The following is a 13,673-nucleotide window of genomic DNA, read 5'->3' as shown; positions in this document are numbered from 1 at the left end:
TTATAAGTGGTTCTTTTTAAAATCTTTATGTATAAGATTTGCCATACAGTGAAAAGACATGAAGCTTTAAAATCATATATCTGGATCCAACCCCTGATTCTCATGGTATTTTTTCAAGTCTCAGTTTTCCTCTCTTTGACAATAAAGCTAAGGACCCAACTTGGCACGGTTGTTTGGAGGGTTGGAAGTAGTGTACCTAAAGTTACCGGCATACACCAAGCGCTCAGGGAAAGGTAGTGGTGCTTATGACTGCCTTACATTATTACAGCACTCTGTCGAGCCAGACAGGCACAAGTCCAGCTTCCACATCCACCTAAGGAGGACAGTTTGTCCCTAAAACTTCTCACCTTAACAGAAATAGATTCATCCTCACTAACTTGTAATTGACTCATCTAAACTGAAGGAGGTCCCAGCCCCTGACAAAGACTTTCTCTTTAAACCACAGCCAGGCTCATGTGACTCTCTTAAGGGGGCCCACCCTTGACAGCTGCCTGCTGTCTTTCTTGAGAGAGAGAGAGAGAGAGAGAGAGAGAGAGAGAGAGAGAGAGCGCTAACTGGGAGTGGCAGGGGTTTCAGAAACGTCAAAGTCCACCCCCAGTGACACACCCCCTCCAACAAGGCCACACCTCCTAATCTTTCCCAAACAGTTCCACCAACCGGGGGCCAAGCATTCAAGCTGGAAGCCGTTCTCATCCAGGTCACCACACCTGCCAAACTCAGTGTTAGCACAGCATCTTACACAAACCCGCTCCTGACAATTCACCCACTAATGTCGTACGCCATCGCCATGTCTACATGCTGGCTCTACAGTGCTCAGCTCTCTCTAATATGCAGAGCTGAGGTCTGCCTCTTTGCCTTCTGCAGTTGTCTGGGATGAAGCCTCTTTTGTCTTAAGAAGAGTTCATAATAACTGTCCCTTTTCACTCCTCATCTCTGCGTGTCTGCCTCTGACTGAAGAATGCCGCGGTCCACAGAGATCCAACATGAACTTGACCTCTGCTATCGTTTGGATGTCATTTGTCCCCAAAGGTTCATACATGGGACCTTTCCTGTTGTGCTGGAGATGAGAGCTGGGGGAACCTTCTAGAAATCAGGTCAAATGTGAAGTTCTTAGTGCACCCAGGGCAGCTCCATGAGAAGGAAGGGTTAAGAGAACGCTCATGGGTCTCTTAGCTCTGATAAGAGCCGGTTGCTATAGAAGAAACAAGATGGATCCCCGGGTGGCTCTGGCTTCCTGTTTCAAGATGGGATCTCTAAGCCCTCATGAGCACAGCCACTGTTGGGACATCTGTCGTGTCGTGAGGTCCTCACTAGAGCTCAGCCAATACTGCTGCTCTGCCCTTGGACTCCAGCGCCAAATAGACCTGTTTGCTTTCTAAAGTTAGCCTGCTTCCAGTTCGTATTGTAGTGATATAAAGTGTATTCATACAGCCTCCCATGTCAGGACATGCCACCCTGAGAGTCCACTTGGTTCCTCTGAAGCTGAGCCACTGCCGGTTCATATACCGCGCTGGACAAATGCCTTTCCGATGAACTGAGATGGCAGAGCTGGTCCCACAGATGCAGGGGCCTCCACTGCAGACTCAGCGCCCCTCCACACACACCTGCCTCAGGTTCGGGACACTTCCCTGCCACTCTTTGCCACCCCACTGCCCCCAAGCCTTTGTCTCCACTGCAAACCTTTAACACACCACATCCCTGCCTTCTCAGGCAGTGTCCTCTGTAAACCTTTAACACACCACATCCCTGCCTTCTCAGGCGGTGTCCTCTAATTAAAACAGGCCCATCTTGTTATCCCAGGGCCCTCAGCCTGGGTGAGTGACTCACTAACCCTCTGACATCTCTCTCTGTAGTGTGAATGACTGGTAGATCTCCAGGATCAGCTTCTCACACTTACGTGTGCAATGAACCAGGAGCTTATGCTGACCACGAAGTTTGGAGCCTGCCCATATAATCCTGTTTTTCATGTGGCAACAATGATCTAGAACACTTGCTAAATAGACATTATCTGGTCTTTGCCTCTGAATGCTCCAACTTTGGGTTGAGGTTCTAGAAATGTAAGCTCTGTAAATACTCTTCAGGGATGTCGGGGGAGGTGTTCCTGCAGACCCAGGTATGTTAGGAAAAGGGGAGTGGTATAAAAGGAAGAGGGGTGGGCCGTGTAGCCATTGCTGGAGGTCACCCAGCTTTTCCTAGGCAGGTACAAGGCAAGCATCAGGCTTGCCCTGTCCAACATAGCTTGGTTGTGGAACCCTCTCTGGGACGATGAAGGAATGGAAAACGGAAAGACACGTGTACAGAAAAGCTGGGATCTGATGGAGAGGCACCACCCGGGAATAGTTCAGAATGTCAGCGCATTTACTGTGCACAGCAGAGCAGGCGGGGTTAGCTGGTCTCAGCTGAACGTGCCCGGAGGGGAGCAGTCTCGGTCTCAGGAGTCGCGCACTGCCAACATCGGCCTGCGGACCGGAAGAAGGCTTTGCCTGACCTAGCCTGACCCACGGAAGGGTTTGCCAGCCTCCATGAGTCTGCGGCATTGGTCCTTGTCAACAGTACACATTCACTTGGGACCTTATCTGTCCTTAACACATTCACGAGGGGCCTCCTCGGTTCCCCACCATCACATTTCCCGTGTTTGATGCCTCGTTGAGAACTCCGCATGAGGAGTCACCCCTCCAGCCAAGCCCCTACAGTCTGGTCTTCCATGTTTGGAGCAGAATGATGGTAGCCTCGCAGAAAACAGCTTTGGATTCAGCTTTCCTGACTCTTGCTGTGGGGTCTGTGTCTTGACTCACGCCATTACTTTACCCATCTGATCCCTGGGCCCTTCATGTGTAAAATAAGGTAATTCCACTACCTCGAAGCCAAAGCTTTTGAGTTGAAGGTTACATGCAGTAAGGGAAGAGTTGGTGTTTATATGATGCACGATTAATAAAAGCTCGGGGGGCAGATATTGGGGTTCAACCTGAAAACCCAAAAAGCAATGCAGCCAGTCACTGGCTCTTACCTCGACCATAGTCTGAAAATGGCGATCCTGTCTTCAGGAATCTCAGAATGAGACTGTGTCTGAGAGCTGTCTCTTCCTGTTTTATAATCTTCTCTAGGTCTGGGGTTAAAGGCGTGCACCACACGGTTGCTATGGCAGCTAGTGTAGCTACTGGGATTAAAGTGGTGACTGCATGGGTCTGTAAGGCTGACCAACGGGGCTGTTTTACTCTCTGATCTTCAGGCAGGCTTAATTTATTAAAATACAAATGGAATGTCGCTGCTGGAGAGAGAAGTGCCAGTACCCACTAGTGAGGCGCCCTCTAGTGGGAAAGACAAGCAAGACCCTGGTTCCTCAAACCCGCATAATCAACCGGTGACTTTCCGGGGAATTATTGTCGGTCCCTAATTGCCACCGTGTTGCCACCATTTCTAATTTTATTGTGTTATTTCAAGACACAAAATCATAAATGATGTATAAATATTCTTTAGATGCCTTCGTTAGCTTCTCCAGGATGTCTTAACAAAATGCAGAAGACTGGCTATTTTGTAACAGAAATTCTAGAGTCTGGGAAGGCCAACACCCAGGCGCCAGGAGATTGACAGTCTGGTGAGAGATTGTTCTCTGCTACTAAAATGACTTCTTCCCTCTGCAGCCTCCCAGTCAGACTGCAAGCTGAATTGTGCCATCTCTGAAGTCTTGGTTTTTTTTTTTAAATGAACACTATTCCTGTTCACAAGGATGGAACAATCCCTCTAGAGAAGTGGTTCTCAAGCTGTGGGTCATGACCCCTTGGGTGTTGAATGACCCTTTCACGGGTCACATCAGTTATGCAATATCAGATATTTCTATTATGATTCATAGCAGTGACAAAATTACAATGATGAAGTAGCAATGACAGTAATTTTATGATGGGGGTGAGGAACTGTATAAAGGCTCGCAGCATTAGGAAGTTTGAGAACCACTGCCCTAGAGACTCCTTCATTCTCAGTACTTTTCACAAACAAATGTTCAAACCATGGCAACTCATATATAATTACAGGACAAGGTTAAAATCCGATTCCACAAAGCTTATAAAATAGAAATTTTTAATGCTCATTTAACATGATGGGTAAGTAGAGGATGCTATTCTGCAGAAACGGCACGGCCACATTAGTTAGTCAGCCATGTTTGATTTTATAATCTAGCCTGTTTTTACAATGTGAGCTTCAAACTACAGCCGACAGTGTCTGGGAGCTACAAGACTTTCAGCCTCGTTCGCAGTTCAGCAGACGCCAAGTGCCTCCCTGCAGTCCTGCCAGCGAGGAAAGCTGGTGTCATTTGAAGGTATCAGTCTGTGCCAAGGTACCATCAGAGTGAAAAACACATTTGTAAAAATGTTTGGGGTTTTGTTTTTGGAGACAGGGTTTCTCTAGGTAGCCCTGGCTGTCGCAGAACTTGTTCTGTAGACCAGGCTGACCTTGAATGCAGAGATTCGCCTGCCTCTGCCTCCGGAGTGCTGGGATTAAAGGTGCGTGCCACCATTACCAGGCTCGAATTTGTAATTCTTGTAGAGGAGCTCCAGGTCTTTGAACAACTGTCTAGAGAGGCTGTGTAAGCTAAATCTTTTTATTTTTGTTTAATTTAATTTTATTTTTTTTTAACATTTAGTTCCAAGTCCAATTCTATCACAAAGTGTTAAAGGCTGGACAAGTGTCACAGCTCTGGCGTCTGTTCCTTCTAGGAGTGCTGCTATCTCACCAGTTCTGTTAAAACTTAGGAGGGATATCTGAACGTATCCACATCCCTCGCCTGGTTACCAAAGGGAAAAAACACCGACACAAAGGCAGAAGCAAGCGACTGGAGATTTGAACCCAAAGACTTTAAAGGTGCTAACCTGTCATCCACCTGAGCGGAGCGTCTTGTGTGTTTCCGGGTCCGCCCACCCTTTGTCCTGTAAGGCTCCTAACACGCAGAAAGTACTGGTCAGGTGGAGGCTGAATCAGGGCATAGAAATTGCTCTCTGCTGCCCTCTTGAGTGAGTAGCTTGGCTTGCATTGGACGCAGCATAGACTACAAGTGAGGAAAAGCAGTGCAGACCACACAGAATACCCTTGTGGGCTCTTCCGCGGGACAACTGTCGCGCTGTCTGTGTGAGCGCGTGCGCATCTGCTTCTACCAAGAGACTAAAGAGGGAATTCGCACTTCACACCCTCGCCGGCTCCCAGTCCCAGCCCCTTGAGGCCTGCACAAGCTCCACATCATTCGGAAGGAAGCCTGTCTGCCTTTAAGAGTAGCATTTGCATCAGATCTTTGAACACCCTTGAAACCCTGGCGCTAAATAATCAGTGTCTTGTTGAACCAGCGGCTTTTCTAACTTGGCACTCATAATTGCAGCATTGAAAAGAAAGTTTCAACTGCGCGGCATGGGGTGAGAGGACCCAGCCGGACTAGAGAAGACTGCATGAGAACCTCCGGTTTCGCACACTGTTTGATCCCATCCTCCTTAACTTTACGCGATGTTTTATAATATACATATGTGTAGGCTAGTATATGTATATAATTTATAAATAAATATGCATATGTAGTGGAGAAATGCTAATTGCATTTCATTTATTTTGCTGATGAAGGAACGGACCATTCTAAAACCTTAAGGAGTATTCTAGAAGAGTGTGCTAGTCAGGGCTCTCTAGAGCAACAATTTCTAGAATGAATAGTCACATATACATAGAAACGGGATTTATTAGAATGATTTACAGGCTATGGTCCAGCTAGTCCAACAATGGCTGCCTATGAAAGGAAGTTCTAAAACTCTAGTAGTCATTCAGTCCATGAGGCTGGGTGTCTCAGCCGGGCTTCAGTATACGCCCAAATCCCAAAGCAGGTTCTGATACCAGTGAAGGCATGAAATCACCAGTGAGGCGAGAGCAAGTGTCTCCCCTGTCCTTATCTAGGCTGCCAGCAGAAGGTGTGGCCCCGATTCAAGGTGGCTCTTCCCACCTCAAAGATCCGGATTAGAAGTGGGCCTTCCCACTTTGAGATTTAATTAAGAAAACAATCTCTCACAAGTGTGCCATATCATTGAGGTTTTAGTTAATTCCAGATGTAGTCAAGCTGCCAACCAAGAATGGGCATCACAAGTCCATCCCTGCCTTGTCAGTTTGACATACAATATATCTCCTTATGCCATGCTTAGCTTCCAAATGACAACAGTAAGCATATCATATGCCTTTCACGATAAAACTACCCCATGTAGACTCACAAACACATTACATATTTAACCAGGTTGTAATTACATCTTTCTCCATCCCTCACCCTCTTCTTCCCTCCCTCCCTCCCTCCCTCCCTCCCTCCCTCCCTCCCTCCCTCCCTTCCTTCCTTCTTTCCTTCCTTCCTTCCCTGACAAGGTCTTCCACCTATGTAACCCTGGCTGCCCCTCAAACTTGTTATCCTCCTGTCTCAGTCCCCTAAGTGCTGAGATTAAAGACATACTTTGAGGATAGTTCTGATATGGTCCAACATAACATTATTACTAAAATATTACGAGATAGTTATTGGGTTTTGTCTTTTGGTTTGGTTTGGTTTTTGTAAGTTGATTGTGTGGTTCTTGGATAGCAACTTTGTAGATGACGTCATGCTGTCATGCCAATGCTTGGGTTCACCAGATAAAGCACCTGTCACAAAAACCTAGAGTCTGAGTTAGAGCCCTGGAACTCAAGGAGAAATGGAAGGAAAAGACAAGCTCTACAAAGTTGTTCTTTGACTTCCACATGCTCACCAAGGTGTGAGCATGCATTTACACACACATGCAGACACACATACACTCACACACGTATAGACACATACCCACACACATTAACACATTCATACACATACATACCACACATACATACACACACATTTTCTCATTCTCTCTCTCTCTCTCTCTCTCTCTCTCTCTCTCTCTCTCTCTCTCTCACACACACACACACACACACACACACATACACACTTAAAGGTTGGGTAGCCCTGACTATATTATAGTCTTACAAATTCATGAACCTAATCTATATGCAATTGTTCCCCACCTTTAATAATCAGACGTTAGGTGTGTGGTATAACACTATCAAACATTTAAGTTTCCTGTGATCAATTACACTCTGCAGAAAAGTCGTTTACCTAAAGTTTTCTTCTGTGTATCAGACAATATGCTTAGGACAGAGTCTCAACAGTGAGATTTCAACGCCCTATGGAAGTCTCTACAGTCACAGCAACTGTGCCAAGGATAAATCACCCTCAGTCCTAGGAAGGGAGGCCCCAGTTTAGGAAGCAAGGGCTCATAGGTCTGTGTTCTGGCTCAGTGAGACTTACATGCAGTTGGGGGCTCCGATTGTGGTCTCCTGCATTTCTACCACCAATGACTGTGCCGCTCAGGGTCTCTAAGTCTTCAGCAGTCTGCTGAATACTCACAGCATGAAGCAGAGCTGCTAACATCTAATCCCTGGAGAATGGCGGCAGGCGAAACATTCATTTCATATTTACTATGGTTCAGATTTGATATAGCAGAGGACTAGAGCCTGGGAAGAGTTCTCTGAATGCGTAGAACTTCCTCTCTCATCTGTGGACACAAGGGCAAAGAAAGCTAGGTTGGGGCTCACAAAGTGGCACAGCTGCCAGGCTTCCGGGAAAGGCTCAACCATACAGGGACTGAGGAGGCTGGCCAATGGGGCATCACAGCGTCAGGTGAGCATGACTGTCTGCAGAAAGTGGTGCAGCCAGCCACCTTACTCCCTTCTTACTGGGCCAATTCACCCAGTGAGACAAGGCTACCTCTTGTCTGGCTGATTGGCCTGGGAAGATCTTACACACTCCTGGAACCATGGTCTGCATCTCGTCTTGACATAGAACTGCTATCCTCAAGGTCTTCTCTCATCAGATGTGCACACCCTAATCTGGTCTCATGGCGAGTCGGTTCTGCAGATCCGCGGTAGAGCTCTGGAGTCTTTATTTCCATCCATAGTCTGACACGGGGAGCCTAAAAACCATGTCTTAGCAGAAGTATCCCCCACTAGGCAGAGACCGGGAGACAAGTTTGAGGTCACCGACACCTGAAGAGTCATTTAACCTCAGTGGCCCCTGTTCCTTTAAGCCTCTTGCAGCTTCATCATCACATCTGCCAGAGAGGCCCCCATTCACCCCATTCATCACAGCTCTGGCTTCCCAGAGGGTGGGATAGGAAGCCATACACAGCCACTGTCACTGTGGCTAATACACGTCTGGCATTCTATACTGAGAAAGTCACGGATGACACTTTGGCTGGTGACCACTGTTTCTCACTCGGGCCTCTGTAATGACTTGCTCTCTTTCATGTCTGTGTATGACAGGTCCCACCAGAAAATGTCTTGTGACTTCCTGTGTGGCATTCTTTGTGCTTGGAGCAGTTGCCATAGTGATCGCTGTTGGGATCACCTTCGGAATACCGACGAGGTCCGCAAGTATGTGTCAGCACACACACATGTATTTACACTGCATGTTTGCACATTGGGTGGACCTGCTGATGGGGAATGAATGGTATGCGCTAGGTGCCAGCCATCAGCCATTTTGCACCTCCTCTCGCTATCCTCAACTCCTGCAATGTGCCTGTTAGGACAGTTATGACCGACACTCGGGGAGAGGGGACAGCTTGCCCTGGGATCATGTAACTGTGAAGTAAACAAGCCAGCATTCTAACCCAGGTCAGTCTGACTCTGAAGTGCACACGGAATACGGTCTCTACCTTCAAGAAATCCCCACTGTAAATAGGGCAATGGGAGGTGGAACAGCGGATAATTAGAAATTAAATTAGAAGCCGGGCGGTGGTGGTGCACGCCTTTAATCCCAGCACTCGGGAGGCAGAGGCAGGCGGATCTCTGTGAGTTCGAGACCAGCCTGGTCTACAGATCTAGTTCCAGGACAGGTTCCAAAGCCACAGAGAAACCCTGTCTTGAAAAACAAAACAAAACAAAACAAAACAAAAAAAAAACAACAACAACAACAACAAAAAAAGAAATTAAATTAGAGGGAAATCAGCAAGGACTGGTGATGAACGAACGTGGAAACGAAAGGACTGGAACCGGAGCTGAGCCTCGTGGGGAACCCTGAGTTTCGACTGTTTCAGGGACATAAAAGACAAGGGCTTTGTCCTGTGTCAGAGCTGAAGTATGTGAGGAAGAGGTATGAAAAATAACCCCGAGACTCCAGACCAGGTGTGGGGGTGGGTGCAGGTGGGCCACAGGTTCAAGTCAGCCGGGACTACATAGCAAGACTATCTCAAAACCAACCAACCAAAGAACAACAACAACAAAATGCGGCCTGAAGGTGGCTCAGTAGACGAGGACACACTCGTTGCCAAGCACAACACCCTGAGCTCAGTCCTCAAGCCCCACATGGTGGAAGGAGAAATCAAATCCTGGAACTTGTTCTTAGACCCCCCACATGAGCGCTGTGGCTGGCAGAGGCACACGCATGCACATGAACACAAATACATAAATGTGAAAGAATTCAAAACCAAACCTCCTAGAGAGTAGTCAAGAAATGGGTGTTGAGTTAAAAGAAAGCTGTGGTCCAGCACCACACAACTGTGGCAGTTATACGCGTGTGCACACATGTATAACCAATACTCCCTCACCCACCTCCCAGCGTGAGACTTTCCTCTGCTGTGCTGTGCTTTTTATTTTATTTTTTATATTTATTTATTAATTATGTATACAATGTTCTGTCTCTGTGTATGCCTTCAGGTCAGAAGAGGGCACCAGACCTCATTACAGATGGTTGTGAGCCACCATGTGGTTGCTGGGAATTGAACTCAGTACCTTCGGAAGAACAGGCAATGCTCTTAACCGCTGAGCCATCTCTCCAGCCCCCTGTGCTGTGCTTTTTCCCGTTGCTCATTTGGTTAACTCCTTAGGGGTTTAAGACCAAACTCAGATGACCCCAGGATCTCTATACCGGACAGTTCCAGCTGTTAGATTCTGGACTCACCACCCTGCTTTCTCAAAGAGCCTAGTGAAGGTCAACCCTGCAGAGACGCTGAAGCCAGTCTATCTTGTAGGATGTGGGACTGCGCTTCAGTGGGAGACCCTTCACACACTGACCTTCATTAACCCTGTCTCTCCAAGGGCATAGACTTGCATCAGGGTTTAAGTTTCCCTGCCTGTGCTTGACTCCGCCCTTCTCCTTCATAGGGATTGCCCCAGGTACTAACTCCCTACCACAGAGTCACGTCTCATCCCATCCTGGCATCAGTTTTTCAGAGGGTCCAAACTGATACCAATTCCTTCAGATGACCAGAATTAAGAATTCTTGTTTCTAAAACCACAATGTCACCACCTACTGGATCTGGTTTTATCTGCCTCTTAATTGTTCAAGATGAAAATGCACCCTTATCAAGCAAACGCCAAGCCAAGTACCTCGGATATTCCCCCACTCTGCACAGCCGAAAGGGATTATGGGGGAAAACACAACTATGCTGAGATACAAGTGACACCAATGCTGTGGAATAGTATTTGAACCGGGCAAAGGTGTGTTACATTTGTTCATGCTGTGGAATATTACTAACTGTGTGAAGGTGTGCTACATTTGTTTCTGCTGCATTTGTCTAATTGTGTAAAGAAGATGTGTTGTTGTTTCAGCTTGCCTGCCTAAGGCACCTACCTGATTGGTCTAATAAAGAGTCGAATGACCAATAGCTAGGCAGAGAAAAGACAGGTACAACTGGCAGGCAGAGGGAATAAATAGGAGGATGAATCTAGGCCAGACAGTCACCAACCAGACGTGGAGACAGTAGGAAAATAAGATATGTAAAAATAAAAAAAGAAAGAAAGAAAAGAAAGGTAAAAAGCCCTGAGGCAAAATGTAGATAAAGAAAAACAGGTTTATTTAAATTAAAAGAGCTAGCTAGAAATGAGCCTAAGCCAGACTGAGCATTCATAACTAATAAAAAGTCTCTGTGTCATGATTTGGGAGCTGGTTGGTGGCCTAAAAGAAAATGTGTGGTCCACATCACTATTTCTATAGCTTAACTTCTTAAGATGTTTAAAAAGAGCTTTCCCTTTCAGTAGATTCTGTTATATTTTGAAATACTATCATTTGGGGGCTGAAGGTGTAGCTCAGTAGTAAAGTACTTGCCTAGAATGCAGGAAGTCCTAGGTTTTGTTCCCAGCACTACAAACACAAGGCCTGGTGCCACAAACATGTGATCACAATACTCCAGAGGTAGAGACTGAGGATCACACTCATGGTCAGTGATTGAAAGGTCAGTCTCAACATCTTCATCGGTCACCATCATCATCAGTCAGAGGCTAGACTGTAACTTTCTGGTTGGTCACTTGCCCAGTATGCGCAAGAACCTGAGTTCAATCTCCAGAACTTCCAAAAAGGAAAATCTCAATTTAACTTTACTCACAATATGAGCATGAGGTTGACAAAGTTACCTTTGTTCTTACCTCAGCTAAGAAAATCATAGGATGTTTTTCCTATGTGTAATGCACGAAGCTCACACCAGGAACCAGGCCTGTTGACCCCTCATCTGCCTGCTATTACCTCTTGCCAGGAGTGAGTCTACACTTGTTTTCCAGATGCCAATTTTTGTTGTTGTTGTTGTTTTTTAGAATTATATTATTTTATGTGTGCGGGTGTTTTGTCTGATTGTTGCCTATGTACCAGGTGACTGCCTGGCATCTAAGGAGGCTGGAAAGCATTAGATCCCCTGGAACTGGAGTCACAGATTTTTGTGAGCTACCATGTGAGTGCTGGGAATCGAACCCAGGTCCTCTGGAAGAGCAGCCAGTGCTCTTAACCACATCTCTCCAGCCCAATGCCAATGGTTTTGAGGGAATAGGAAGAACTATCAAGTTAAAAAAGGCCTATGCCTGGAGAGTTCTGGAGTATGGGTGGTTAAGGCAGGAAGAAAGGAGAGGAAAGAGTGGGGAGAGCGGCACAAAGCTGGTGAGCATAGGCTATCCAGCATCCCTCTGTCTTTCAGGTCGGCCGGCTCACCGATGTAAAACAGCGTCACAGCAACTAGGCTTCCTGTGTGAGGACCGCACGACTTGCTTGCTGCCCTCTCTGCTTTGTGATGGCAAGATGGACTGCAGCGATGGCGGAGATGAGTCTGCCGCCTACTGTGGTGAGGAGGACCGGAGTTGGCTGGTTTCAGTCAGTTACTCTTAACTTTTGGGGGGCCCGCTACTCAGTCCCCAAATAAATACACAGAGGCTTAGTCTTTCTTATGAATGCCCAGCCTTGGCTTGGCTTGTTTCTAGCCAGCTTTTCTTAAATTATCCCATCTACCTTTCTGGGCTTTTATAGCTCTCTATTCTATATTCCTTTCTTTACTTTTTACTCCATGGCTTGCTGTGTGGCTGGTGTTCTCTCCCCTTCTTTCCTCGTTCCCTGACCTCCTTACCCAGATCTCTCCTCCCACTTATCCTCTCTACCTGCCAGCCCCATCTAATCTCTCTCCTGCCCTTCAGCTCTTTATTAGACCAATCAGGTGTTTTAGGCAGGCAAAGTAACACAGCTCCACAGAGTTAAACAAATGGGACATAAAGGAATGCAACACATCTTTGCATCATTAGACAAACATTCCACAGCATAAACAAATATAACACATCTTTAACTAATATCCCACAACAGTGGACAAATTACCAAAAGTAAAGAACAGTAGCCAGGGCTGGGCCATGTGGTGCAGGCCTTTAATCCCAGTACTTGAAGCAGGTGGGTCTCTGAGTTCAAGGCCAGCCCCAGCGAGATCTATACAGTGAGACCCTGTCTTTAAAGTAGTAGTAAGCAAAAATTCAAAACTACCACTTAAACATTTTCACGAATAATTTTTCCATGAGAAATCATTTATTTGTACAATATAGGCCAAGTGCCCAACAGTCTCCCACAAAATCTGATTTTCAAGTGTGCCGGCCAGAAGACATGGGTCTATGTGGACAGGGTGTGTGATACGAGGAATGACTGTGGCGACTGCTCGGATGAGTCAGGTAAAAATGGAACCCATAGCTGATCTTTCTAATGGGTTCTAGAAGTGGCTGCCCTTCCGCTTCAATTACATAAATGAGCTCTAACTTAGAAACCTTCTAAAGGTTGTTTTTCTTTTCTTCCACAAACTAAGAAATTCCATCATTCCCTGGGCTTCAGGGAGCTCCAAGGTAGAGAGCAGGCTTAGGCAGACCAAATCGTTCTGGCTTCCATTCCTAGCCCCATCACCAAAAGCAAATAAAGAGGGAGAAAGGGAGAGAAAGAAGGTAGGAGGAGGAAATGGAGAAGGGGGCGGGAACTATGTTATTTCGTTAGTTCATGTCTATGTAAAGTGGACGAGTTCTCCAGCAAAGAAGTTGACAAGTTAGTTATTCAGTAGGAAGCTCTTGTATACTATCAACTTTCATTTGGGTTTCTTTGGCAATTTTGAAAGATGTACGAAAGATTTGCTCAATGCTTTAGTTCCCAGACTTTTTCCTCTTCGCTTCCATCCTTGTCTCCCATCGTGGCTTGACACTGAGCTGCACCTACGACCACTTTACAGGCGGGCAAGATCCCAGCTATTAAACACAACTCTGGAGCGTGATGGCTCCAAATGATACATGGGAAAGTTTCATCAGAAACACGGAAAGGCCAATCAGCCCTTTGCTGGTGGCGAAGGGTAGAATGGAAACTTATCCTTGTAGTTAAGAAGTCTGGCTCT

This window comes from Chionomys nivalis, chromosome 15, assembly GCF_950005125.1.
Source record: "Chionomys nivalis chromosome 15, mChiNiv1.1, whole genome shotgun sequence".
Lineage (NCBI taxonomy): Eukaryota > Metazoa > Chordata > Mammalia > Rodentia > Cricetidae > Chionomys > Chionomys nivalis.
The sequence above is the reverse complement of the archived record's forward strand: the minus strand, read 5'-3'. Positions refer to the sequence as shown.